Raw genomic sequence first — 13,868 nt, 5'->3', positions numbered from 1 at the left:
TCTCACCTGTGCATTTGCAAGCACTGTCCTATCCTCTACTTTTTCTCCTTCTACTTTGCTTGCCTAACTTCTTTTTCCTGATTGTCAACTAAGAGATTACTTCTCTGACTATGCAATACTAAATTAGGTGTCTCTTTGCTAGGTTACCAGAGCAACCCATAGTACCCCATAGTTCTACTTATCTCTGCTTTCCACTAAGCTCCTTGAAAGCAGGGATGATGCCTATTTTCTTCCTTGTGGCACACTTCATGTCTAGGGTACTGCCTCATGCATAGATGGCAATACATAAAAATTTGATGAATTAATAAATAGTTAAAACAGATACTATTGTCACTGATTTACTCATGGGGAAATTGAGGTTTTATTGGTCCTGGATCTGGAACCAGAACACAGACCTTCTGATTCCTGATATATTTTCAACTATTCCTCATTGCCACCTTCAAATATAATTCAACACTCTCTTAGGCTTAATAAACACTATTATGACGTGCAAACATTCCGCAAGGCAGGTTTCTCAGCCTTGGCACTACTGACATCCTGGGATGAGTAATTCTTTGCTGTATAGGGCTGCAGTGCATTGGAAGATATTTAACATCATTCCTGACCTCTATCCAGTAGTTGCGAATAGTACTTTCCTCACTCCAGTTGTCTCTAGACATTGCAAAATGCTGAGGGGCAAATAGCCTCCCAATAAGAAGGAGTACTCTGAGGATACCAGGTACCATTTAATACATCTCTATAACTTTGGGTTGAGAATATAAGTCTCAGCACAGACATATTCCAGGTGGAAAGATGAAAGACAAGGACATATCTAAATATTGTTCCTGAGTCTTATAAACCACAGGTCTTAACCTCACTGAACCTCAGTTTTCTCATTTGCAAAAGAGAGAAAGTAACACCCAAAATTGTGTGGAGGATTAGAGAGAATGTATGTAAAGTACTCAATAAGCTTGTTGATGAAAAAAAGTCGAACTCTGTAAAATGTTTAAAGAGATTTATTCTAAGCCAAATATGAGTGACTATGGCCCAGGGCACATGTTTTGGGATGGTGCCCTGGGCCATGGTCACTCATATTTGGCTCAGAATAAATTTCTTTAAATATTTTAGAGTTTGGCTTTTTTGGTCAACATTAATAGGTAGACATAACCAAAAATAAAAATTTAAGGTTCCCAACAGACTGAATGGGCCTCCTTCTTGGCCAAGGGAGTCCCAAAGAAACCTGAAAAGCTAATTCAGACCACGAAGGTAAGGGAGGCATGTTATAACCCCCTCCCTTCGGAGTTTAGGCACAACTGACTAGTCAATATTAAAACAGAGATCATAAGACTGACAGACAGCACAGACTCTCTGCAGCAATACAAAACCAAATTCCCATTGACTCAGGTAGAGCATCATATGGCAGATAGCAGGCCTTGAAGGAAATCAAAGTATTTTACCCCAAAATATATTTCATTGACTTATTTTGAAATGGTCCCTAAAGCTGTCTCTTGAGAGAGTAATTTGCATCCTGTAGAGAATCTCTTTCCCTTCCTAGGTCGTTTCCTAATCCAGGAGAGATTTGCCTGAGATTCTGATACTTTTAAGGTTTGAAAAGAGACGTTTGCCATCTATTCTCTCTGCAGCCTGTTATTCAGAGGCTTCATAGCCAGAACTCTGGATTCCACAGCCCCCTTTCCCCTGATCTTAACTTAAGCATTTCTTTCTGCTGACTTCAACCATTTAGGCAAAGCTAAACTCTTTCAACAAATTGCCAATCAGGAAATCTTTGAATCCACCAGTGACCTGTAAGCACCACCTTCCTTCTCCACATTTGAGATGTCCCACTTTTCTAGGCTGAGCCAGTGTATACCTTTTATGTATTGACTTATTGATTTATGTTTTCAGCTGTAACTTCTGTCTCCCTAAAACGTATAAAACCAAGCTATAACCCAACCACCTTGGAAATATGGTCTCAGGACCTCCTGGGACTATGCCCTGAATCATGGTCACTCAGATTTGGCTCAGAATCAACCTCTTTAAATATTAGAGCTTGGCGCTTTTTTTTTTTTAATCAGCAAGTTACATTATTAAACAACTGCTTTCTTCTGGCCAGTATTTAGTGGGTTAACTCACCAAAGCATGCATAAAGAAAAACACAGCTGAAGAGAGGGACTGGATATTGGATATTCAGGGAGAAATGGTATGGGTTGTATGACAGAAGGCTTTGGAATTCTAGGAGACAAAGACAAAAAAAAAATCCCCATATTCAGTAATGAAAACAGGTACTACTATTTGAACTGACAACCTTATAGGCATGTAATCTCTTATTTATTCTCTCCTAATTTCATGGTTTTATGGAGAAAAGAAAAGGGCAAAGTCATGCTTAAGGATCAGTTGCTATTTTTTTAATAGGATTACACACCCAAAACTGGGGAGGGGAGATGTTTCAAGATCTATCAATAATGGGAGCAAGTGAATTGGCAATTGCTCTCCCTCTCCCTCTCCATTATGAATTTTAATGCAACTTTCATTTAGTAATTGACATATTGTATTTGTGCTCAATAATACTTCAATTTCCTTTTTCTTTCTTTTTTTGTTTTTTGAGATGGAGTTTCACTCTGTCACCCGGCCTGGAGTGCAGTGGCGTGATCTCGGCAACCTCCTCCTTCCAGGTTCAAGCAATTCTTATGCCTCAGCCTCTCACGCAGCTGGAAATACAGGCACGTGCCACCACATCTGGCTAATTTTTGTACTTTTAGTAGAGACGGGGTTTCACCATGTTGCCCAAGTTGGTCTCAAACTCCTGGCCTCAACTGATCCACCCACCCCAACCTCGCAAAGTGCTGGGATTATAGGTGTGAGTCACCACACCTGACCCAATTACTTCAATTTTCAGTAGCAAGTCTAAAAAAATATTTTCCTTCTAAACATCTACCATCTTTGCTGACTTCCTACATTGACATAAAAATGATGCTCCAGAAAAATGCTTCCTAGGGAATTCCCCACGGTATAGCCTTCAGGTTCAAAGGATTAAACTAAAAGGACAATGGCATCTCCTAGCTAGAAGGAGTAGAATTCACCAGTACTGAATCCTCTGGCTCCCCAGAGCTTCTGCTTCTGCTTCCTTTCCTTCCTTTCCTCCCTCCCTTTCTCCTTTTCTCCTCTCTCCTTTTCCTACCTGGGACTTCAGAACTGCTTTCTCTCCTTCAACGCCAGGAAGATACTCCAACATGCAATCTTTGCCACAGAGCTAGGTCCTCTTACTTAGGTCTAAAGATATCTACCTCTTGAACCCTCAACTTGAAAATGTAGGAGGAAAAAAATCAACCAAAAGACTTAAAATGTCCACTACTGATAGTAGCTCAAACCTGAAAACATTCCAGTGTTCATCACAGTAGAATGAATGAATTGTAGTAAAGTCACATGGCAAAATATTATATAGCAATGACAAGGACAAAACTGTAATTGCATGCAAAATTGTGGATAAATCTACTGTTAACTAAAGAAGAAAGACACAAGAGTGCATCTGGTACACAACAATGAAGTTAAAAAGTAGCAAAACTAATCTCTGACATTAGACATCAGCCAAGAGAAAGTCAGCCTAGTGACAGCCTTTATGTCAATGGGTGGTTTGAGGAGGGTCTCTGAGTGCTGATTGTGTTGTTTCTTGCTCTGGCTGCTGGTTACAAGAGTGTGTTTCATTTTGTGAAAATTCGCCAAGCTCCTCACTTTTGATTTGCACATTTTTTTTCATATGCAGAGTATACTTCAATCAAAAGTTCACTTAAAAAACAAAACAAGGCCAGGCATAGTGGCTCACGCCTGTAATCCCAGCACTTTGGGAGGCTGAGGCGGGTGGATCATCTGAGGTCAGGAGTTCAAGACCAGCCAGGCCAATGTGGCGTGACCCCGTCTCTACTAAAAAACTACAAAAAATTAGCTGGGCATGGTGATGGGCATCTGTGATCCCAGCATCTTCAGAGGCTGAGGCAGGAGAATCGCTTAAACTCAGGAGGCAGAGGTTGCAGTGAGCCAAGATCATGCCACTTTACTCAAGCCTGGGCAACAGAGAGAGACTTCATCTCACAAACAAACAGCCACCACCAACTACAAAAAACTCACAAAGAAAACCCAAAACCAAAATTTTCCCAAACTCTAGTTTCTTCGAAAGTTCTCTTTTTTTACCTTAGGTTTCTCTCTCCTAGGAAGATATAATAAAATTGCTATGAGCTGTAGTAACACTATTCAGGAACTAGAAGAAGAGCTAAAAGATACAAGTTTTAAGTTTCACTTAATTTTCTGTTAATTTCTGTGAACTAAGTGTTAAACATAGAATACAACTGCTTAACTAAGTGTTTATGTTCCTCCCAAATTCCTGTGTGGAAATCCTAACTCCCAAGGTGATGATATTAGGAAGTGGGCCGTTTGGGAGGTGATGAGGTTCCCTTCAGCCATGAGAGGTTACAGGGAAAAGATAGCTGTCTGTGAGGAGGCAGCTCTCACCAGACACCAAAATTTCCTGTGCCTTGACTTTACATGTCCTAGCGTCCAAAGCTATGGGAAATACATTTCTGTTGTTTATCAGGTACCTGGTTTATGGTATGTTGTTATAAAAGCCAAAATGAGCTAATACATCGCAGGATACCACAGGGAGGGAGTCTGGTGCATCTACTCCAATTCCTCCCTTCTCCATATACAAGGGAACTGAGGCCTAGAGAAATTAAGTGGCTTACTCAGGGGCACATGTTCTTTAGTAATAAAATCGCCATTAAAGAAAAACATCTCAAAATGAAAGTGGCCACAGTAGTTTGTGTCCCAAAAAGTCACATGATTTCTCCTATTTAAGAATAAAAATAATGATGAGAGGGAGAAGGGAGTGGCTCAATCATTATTATATAAATGCAGAATTTTAACTTATTTACTCAATTTGCATAACAGACTATGCTCTCATTTGGTCATTGTGACCTCTAAACAAATTTTCCTTCTAAACGGCACTTACAAGATAGTTTCTCCTTGGGTCTTGGCCCCTAAATCTTGATGGTTTGAAACAGCAAAGGTGTATAATTGTGCTATTGTCCATCAACTGCCAGCAGGAGCTCTGCTTCACTGCTTTATGTCTTCTCTCTGGGACTCAGGCTGAAGGAGAAGCTGCTCTCTGGACCATGGCTGGTTGTCATGGCAGTGGGAAAAGAGAATATGGCCATGTACACACTGGCTCTTAAACCTGTCTGGAAGTGACACACATCACTTCCATGTACACCTCTCTGTCAGGGCAAGTCCTATGACCACTCGCAACCTCCTGTGGGCAGAGAGGTGCAATCCTACCATAGCATAAAGAGTATTGGGGAACAGCCCTAATGACAATCTCAAAAAGGAACTGAAATTGTCCCCTGTGGAGTCCTCTATTTCCTCATAAGTTTTATCATTATTCGCTGTGACCTACACTTTTTAAAAGATATGATAGAACAAAGATAAACTCTGCAGAAAGTAAAGCAGAGACATAAAAGGTAGCACTAGCAGGTGTAAATAAAGCTCTTTCAACTATAATTGAAAGGATTTTTATGAAAGGCACAAAGTGGTTTCATTTGCCTTTCTGCAAATAGCATAGTGGGCTGAATGATCAATATCCCTTTAAAGTGCCCAGGAACTGTTTCAGTTTTGACCAAAGGCAACTAAATAAATAAATAGTCCTTCTGGGCTTTTATATTGAACCCTTTAAGTGAAGGCAGCTTACATGGCTGCAAACAATACATGTCCCATGTGGTCACTGTAAGCATTACATATCAATCAGGAGAGAGTGCTTTTAAATAGGGAGGAAAAAAAATCCATTTGTTGAGGCTATAATCTCTAATATGAAATTTAAAAAAAGAGAGAATTTGACAGGTAATAATTTGTTTTACATGACTTTCTCCTTTTATTTTCTCTGCACTCAAGTCTAACCATAAAATCACCAATACTGACAAAGTAAAGGGGGAACATGTCAGGCCTCAGTTTTCTGTACTGGCTTTCAAGAGTATTGTCTTTGGTAAGTAGCAAAGAAAAAAAATCAAATTAAGACATACATTTAAATGGACACGGGTCAAAAAAGCAAGACTGGAACAAAAGCAGCTGTCTATTGAAATGCACATGCAACTTGACCAGTTAGCAAGTGCCAATGCTACCACACTTAAATGCCAGGCCCAGACACCTGCTTTCCCATTTGAAATAAGGTTATACAATACATCCTCCTCCCTTTGTAGGAGAAATGTTGTTGATGCTGTATAATCATATTATTTGTTAGCTCAAAATCCAAGTGTTTGTGCAACATGGCATAGCATCTTATATGAACTTATTACAGTAGCATTAAGGAATATGAATGACTTAAATTATGAATTATCTGCCTACTTACATTTTAATTCTTTAAGTAAAACTTCCAGGTGAAATTTTTTTTTAGTATGGAATATAAAAGTAAAAATCAGACATGATTCTGGAATATTAAATAAAGTTTCAATGTTAATGACTTGTAATAAGGATATAAATTTTGAGGATCATACCAAGGATGTGGGCGCCTAGAATAGGATAGGACCAGCAGTCAGGCGCCGATGGTGATTCCATGAGGGTAGGCAAAGGTTGTGCCAGGGGATGGTGTGAGGAGTGGTGGTGGTCAGAAGGGCAAGGGGAGGAGAAAAAATGTGAGTCAAGGTCTTGGACTGGAGCAGAGGTAGTCCAGATACATGAGTTCACTACAGGAGAAAAATTACTCTGACGCCCTCTAAAGGAACTTTATCCTTCCGAACTACTACTTACTTGCTTGTTATGATCCCCAGTAAGACTCCTCTGTTAAAGTAACTACATCTATTTATGACACATTTAGTCGTCCTTGAACTGGATGTCAACCTCATTCCCCTAAGAGCTGTCTAGTGAGAGACAAAAGTCTTGTCTTCTGACCTGACTTGGGCCTCCAACAGAGATCTCTATGCTTGCATTCATTACCTCAGTGTCTGAGCTTGGCACTTATGGATGCTTGATAAGTATTTGATGAATTAAAAATGTGAGCAGGATTGGGAAATAGGGCAAATAACAGTCATACATTCTCTTCTATTCATCTACAACAAATTGTTCATTCTTTGCCAGCACCAGAGCTGTTTTAGGCACCTTTCAGAATTGCCAAATGTTTCATTCTGTCCTTGCTGGGATTACTTCCATGTTGTGAGCCTTCCTTGGCATTTCACCCTTAGCTCTTACCCAGGAACTCAAAGTACCTTTGTTAACATTCATTTATGCTACAAGGTAGTTGGATTAAAAATGTCAACACTCCCATGACACAGAAGGAAGATCAAAGATACCAGTAAATTTTCACGTGGAGGAAACATGGAGGTAGATTAGCAACCCCCGTAGTTCTGTGGTATTGTTGCGTTGATCATACTATTGAATAGTGAAGAGCAAGGTACCTTATTTTATAAACGCCATCAGCAGCATAAAATCACCCATGTGCAAATATGTGACCTTTCACGTGCATTTGACAGTGATTATATGTTGAAACAATAACTCTAGATCTCAGTGACTATACTCATCTTCAAACACTTAGCTAAATCTGGAACAGGTGAACATCTGAAATTTGAAGCTGTATGCCTGTAGGTTAATATTTTTATATCAACAAGAATATAAGAAAACATACATTAACTTTTAAAATAGCTTTTAAATACTCTAAGCTTCAGTGCACACTTTTTTCCAAAGCATGCATGAGAGATATCATAACCCTAACATTAACATCTTGCATTTATAACCTTCCTTGTGAATTTATTATGAGAACGCTACTTGGAAAACAGTATTTTCAACATGTATTCTATTTACTATAATAATGCCCTTGTCCCTTTGGTTTCTGAACAGCAGTGCACATCTTTATATTCTTCTTAACTGCATTGATAGTAGATACATAAGACGTTATAATTTTTGAGATTGTAACCAAACACAAGCTCAGCTGATCACTGCTTGTAAACCCAAACACAAGGATGAGATGCAGTGAAAGGAAAGTGGCTTTATTTCAAAATCCAGCAGTTGGGGAAATGGCCAGGCTCATTCCTTAAAGGAAACATTTTAAATTTTAGGCTGGGGAAGAGAGGCTTAAAAAAGGAACTTGGAGAGAGAGGTATGTGGGTGTGGTGTTGGGTGTGAGTTCTGGGTGCCTTGTTCTGGTGGCCGTCTTGAGTCACGGTCCACCTGGAGCGTGTGCTGGTGTCATCTCAGCAGCGGATGGGCTGTAGACTAACCACCTTGAGATCATCTATGAAATTTCACAGCTAGCTCTTCATGCCTGGTTTGTCACAAGATTACCTCTGAATGTTTGTAATAAGCTTGTAGTTAGATAAATGGGCACAATGTAAGAGTGTATGGTGGGAGAGGGAGAGACATGAAGTGTCAAAGTACACATCAAGGCTGTATTTTAAGACTAAGAAGGAAAACAAGAACTTTCTGCAGTTTACGTCAAGGTTACATCTTGAGACTAGGAGAAAAGAGAAAAGGGAGTAAAAAGTTTGAAAAATGTGTTTTGAAGCTAAACTGGTCAGTTACAAGATGGAGACACAGCCTAGCAAATGGGGCCAAACTAAATTCCTGTTACCCTTAAACTTTCCATTTCAAAATGATTTCTCAAAGGCCTCAGCAGTGGTTCTCTCCTTGGCTATATGTTAGAATAGCCTATGAAGCTTTTAAAAAATGTTCACACAGACCCCATGGGAAACATCTATAGTCTTTGGAGGGTGGAGCCCAGGCATTCGCTTTGTTAAAACTCCCATGTGGTTCTAATTCAGCCTAGGTTGAGAACCCACCAGACTACAACCACAGGAACTGAGTAGCAGATGATGTCTCTTAAACAACTAACCTTCTTTATTTAGGAGTTCCAAATATCTGTTAGCCAGGAAGTAACAGCGTAGTTACTGTTTCTCAAACTTCTCGTTTTCCTATGACCTTCATAATTTTTACCACACTTACGTATCATGTTCTATTATTTAACATTTTTCAATAAATTAACTTATATTGTAAAACTGAAATACAAGTAATAAAAAATAAAATTTCTTTTTACAACTGTGAATAGAAATTAGTATCATTTGCCATCAAGAGAAGGCAACTGAAAAAACAACAAAAAACCCAAACACACCTTGCATTATTTAAATCCAGTTGACTTGCCCATTGTTTCTTGGCCAAAGGCATCCAACGAGAGGCCTGTTCTATTTTTGTTGACAAGGCAATGGAGATATTCTTGTTTTTAACCACCCATCACTCATCCCCCTTGCCAAGGGCCCAAGCCGAAGGCCTTAGGCTGCTGTTGGTCATTGAAACTGTCCAGGAAAGGCCATGTGAGTTGATATGTGCTGATGAAACATGAGGAGGAAGTTTTCTGGAAGCTTTTAGGAAAAGAAGGCTTTTTTCTCTTTTGAGAATAGAATGTATCCTTTCCTCTGGATGTTAACTGGGGCCAATGTTGAATATGAGTGCAAAGCCTGGAGTTGCCACAGCCATTTGGAAGAGTTACTTCTAACCCAAGAGTGAGGCCAATATCTTAGATGCTCCAGAACCAGCTGAGATAACCAGCCTGAGCACACCGTCCACCCTCTAGGCTATTTTATTTAGGGCATTTTCAGTTATGTTTCCTGTTGTTAGCAACCAGTCACATCCTAATACAAGGAGAGCAATAAGCATTCAAAGACATACTAGAGCCTAATAGAGACTTTCTTTTTAACATACTTAGGAGGATGGAAACAGAACTGGAAAGGAAGTAATGTCCTTATTGATTCAAGGTCATTTAGTGCTATGTTTACCTATCAAATAAAATCATTTTGTGGGCATATATCACCTACTTAGGAAATACTTGTCTTCGGTTGGGAGAGGTGATGGCTTCACAGAAACAGTGCTGTGGTAGGCTATGAGGGGCTTATGTTTGCTTCTTAGTAACTTTCCTTAACAAGAAACTCCAAAAGAATCTTTGAAAATGAGGGCAGGGGGTGGGGGGAATAAATTATTCAAACAGGTGTCTATGCTTCTGGCATTAAGCATGACGTTGTCTGAGCATATTCTATATCCTTTGGAACTCACACTATGGCCAATGAACTAGCAGTGTCCATGGTGTCACCTCGGAGCTTACTGATATGTAGAGTCTCAGGCCCTGACCCAGATCTACAGAATCAGAATCTGCTTATCAATAAGATGCCCCCTTAATTTGTATGCACATTAAATTTTAAGAGGCACTGTTCTAGGATGCATGTCACCAGCTGAGAGCTGCTTAGACCATAAATAGCTGTTGTGTACAGAGCCTGGCTTCAGAGAGACCTGCTTCGAACCATGAATACCAGCTCTGTGCTCCCAGCCTGAGACTGTCTGCTTTGTTTCCCTTGAGTTTCCTCTACAACTGATAGGTCAGCTGCACAAAAGAATCAGTTTCTGGGAATTTCTTGGGGTTTTACTTAATACTAATATATCTCAGTCCATCATGAACATCTTCATCTCATAGTTGTGGAAGTCATAGATACTGGGCCAGATGAAAAACTTTGGGCTTCTTTTCTCTGTTATTAAATTTTCTATATCCTATATTCTATATATATAGATTCATTCATTAACTCAAACACAGATTAAACTCCTTTGTGTCCCATGTAAACCACACCTTTTTAGATATTTTATCAAAGTTATGATGATTAGCAATTCCCTGAGGACTTTTATAATCAGCGCTTTCTGGGCTGCCCTGAGGAATGTTCAATCAGGAGCTCTCCTGACTCTATGAAGCTTCAGAAATTCATTTTTTCTTAGTATTTCAGTTAATAGTTCTATAAGTTACATACCACTAGCCGGCTAATGTTTAGGTGAATGTAAACAAAATAAATACAGACAGAAAATCAGAGCTCCTTCTCACTAGCTGGGTCCTCCATGCTTCATTTTGCACTCGTCCTTTAGGAACAATCTACATAGGACCTCAAGGACTTTGAATCTAATGTTCTACATCTGTAGGATGGAGATGATGCTTCCAAAGACTCTGAATATAAAGGAAAGTTCCCAGCACATGCCAGCATGCAGTGATGCTCGGTGAGTTGTGTGCCTGGCAGTGATGGAAGCAGGGAAATATAAAGGGAGATGAGGTCAAATCTACTTTCTCACCAAAGAAAAATATATCTTTGACTAATGACAGCAAAGGGAGAATGGGAGGGAAGCAACCAGGGTTTAAATGCAGATAGTTTCTGGGAGGGGGCATAGGGCCCAGTGCTCTGGGGAAAGGGCCTTTGTGTCATTTGGGCCCCTGGGATGGAGTTAAAAGTGCAAGAAGTTTATAGGTGAGATAAGTGTCAGGGGAGGGCACCTGTGATAAAAAGGGACAGTTGGGCAGGGAGAGCCTACAACTGCAATGTAAATCTGACTGTCTCTTCCCACCCCTGGGAACCCTGGAGCCAAGATAGCCTCTTAGGGGAGTTCTGTGATGGGCAGAAATGGCAACACCTGAGGATCCTCCCTGTGCTTAATTGTTGGCTGGGCCCTGCCTGGAAAGAGTGTGGCCTCAGCTCAAAAGCTGAGGAAGAACCTGAAGAGACACATAGCTGGGTCCTGTCAGGTAGTGACATTCTTGCATCTGAATGGCAAGTGACTTTCTTGAAGGGAGATGCAAGCTGTAAATACTCCATGGCCTGCACAACCTAGGAGAATGAAAACCCCTCAGATAAATTTACAAGGATCCCACAGCAGAAGATACTATTCCCTGGCTTCCCAGGAGAAGCCTGGAAGGGAGCAAGTATTGCAGAAAATCCATACACCTGAATGTCAGAGTAGTGATAGCTGTGGAGATATTGAAGCAGATAAACCCGCAGCAAGCTTCACAGAGTCCTGAACTACCTGGCTGGGTCAAGGGAAACAGCTGAGAGCTTCTGTGCTCCCAGGAGGGGAACAGCGTGCAGCTAAGGTCAGCAGGCTAGAGAAGCCTTTGGGTTGGGCCAGGAACAGGCAGAGTGTGTAGACTGGACTGCCTATGACTGGCAGAAATGGATGAGACAAGAATGGAGTGATTGCCCAAGAACTGGTGGAACCAGGTACACCTCAGGTATGTTAGCAAGGCCAGCAGGTAACTTTGGACCAGATTTACACCCATCTGAGGGCTTCACCTGGAAGAGCTGCAGGCAGGAGCAAGAATCCTAAATTGATGGAGTGATTATCAAGAACAAACAGAATTTTAAACAAGAGGGACTAATTTATCTTGAAGTGATGAGATTAAGTTTTCTGCTAATGAGGAAAAACAGGGAAGTGGGAGTTAGTTAAATTCAGTTACAGAAAGGAAAGAAATTTACAAACCGCATTTCTCAGTTATGTAGCCTATTAAGTTTCATCTCTGTTACACAAGAAAATGATATCCTTTGATATAATTTCATTTTTTGAAATCTCGTTTTATAAGTGGAAAAAAGCTGTCAAAAGATTTTTTATGTCCATATTGTTTATAACTGCAAAATGAAATAAATGCCCAGCAAGAGGGGATGTGTCAGGTAAGTTATAGTACATCCACTTAATGACATATTATACTACCAATTATGATATTGTCATTAAAATGCAATAATATATAAGCATTTTTTAATTAAATTAGGGGAACAAGCAGCAAGAAATATGGTACACTGTTTCTCAAACCTTTTGACCACAACCCGCAGTAAATGGTTGTTTCTGCATCTTGAATGCAGGACACCCATACCTATTTTATTGCTGAAACAAAGGTTGCATCAGACAATGCTTGCCTACCCTGGACACGGTACATTTTAGCATTTTATATGCTCTTCCAGTTTGTCTTTTTCCATGCTAGTTAGACCTACCACATAAGTTTCATGACCACAAATGGGCCATGACCCCTCATATATGACTGTGGAATGGAAATACTATTACCATACTAATTTTTAAAATGTTTCCAAGACTTCTCTTTTCCAGGCTAAGTAATCCCAGGTCCTTGTTGTCTGATGAATTCACATCTACCCTCGATAAACTTCTGAGATTAGAGGCAGAGGCAGCAGCTGCAAACCTGTGCTCCGGAGCTACACAGTGCAGCTTTAGCACCTCCTGACTCACCACCCCCCACGTGGCCACTGCTGAATTATGTGCATTTTAATGAGGAGATTGATGTCACTTTCCTTTCTTCCTCCCTCTCCAACACAATTTTATTGAGTGCCTGTTATGTTCCAGACACTTCTAAAAGCTAGGTGTAAAATGAGATTTTTAAAAACTGTGTTTTCATTTTTCTACGAGTATGTATTTCTTTCACAATCAGACAATAAAAATACATATTGTTTTAAAAGCTGATCTTAAGACATTACTCCTGCCTTCAAGATGCCCACAACCTATGAAAGAAGAAGTCACTTAAACAAATATTTCAGTGTGAGACTTACTTTCAGTCCCTTACCCACCTCCTACTCTAGCCAGAAAGTGGCTCCTTGAAGTGCCTTTTAATTGATGGGGGCCAGGATGTTGTGCTGTATTCATTCGCAGGGCACCATGAAATTCATCTAACACCTACCTCTGACCCAGCCCTTACTTCTCTATTTCAATCTGCTGGGCAGGGGGACAAAGGAGGGAGGGAGAGGGGAGAGAAGGGGGAGAACAAAAAAAAGGACAAAGGGAGACGAAATGGCATCTAGTCCAGCACTAGATCTATGACAGATAAGGTCTGAGCTTTGGCCATAGACCAAGCATGTCCATCCTGCGGCCCACGGGCCACATGGGGCCCAGGATGGCTTTGAATGCGGCCCAACACCAAGTCATAAACTTTCTTAAAACATTATGAGATTTTTTTTGCAATTTTATTTTATTTTATTTTTTTAGCTCATCAGCTATTGTTGTTGTTAGTGGATTTTATGTGTGCTTCAAGATAATTCTGCTTCTTCCAGTGTGGCCCAGGGAAG

General features: G+C 40.3%; 1 long non-coding RNA gene across 1 annotated transcript; it reads left to right on the top strand.

The window, feature by feature from the left end:
- Positions 1-530: 530 nt before the first annotated feature.
- Positions 531-13,462, top strand: LOC144579987 (uncharacterized). The gene is made up of 3 exons (XR_013528794.1): positions 531-718; positions 10,903-11,031; positions 12,886-13,462. It is a non-coding gene; the product is annotated as an uncharacterized LOC144579987 (long non-coding RNA).
- The last annotated feature ends 406 nt before the right edge of the window (positions 13,463-13,868 follow it).

Source organism: Callithrix jacchus, chromosome 17 (genome assembly GCF_049354715.1).
Source record: "Callithrix jacchus isolate 240 chromosome 17, calJac240_pri, whole genome shotgun sequence".
Classification (NCBI taxonomy): Eukaryota; Metazoa; Chordata; class Mammalia; order Primates; family Cebidae; genus Callithrix; species Callithrix jacchus.
The sequence above is the reverse complement of the archived record's forward strand: the minus strand, read 5'-3'. Positions and strand labels throughout refer to the sequence as shown.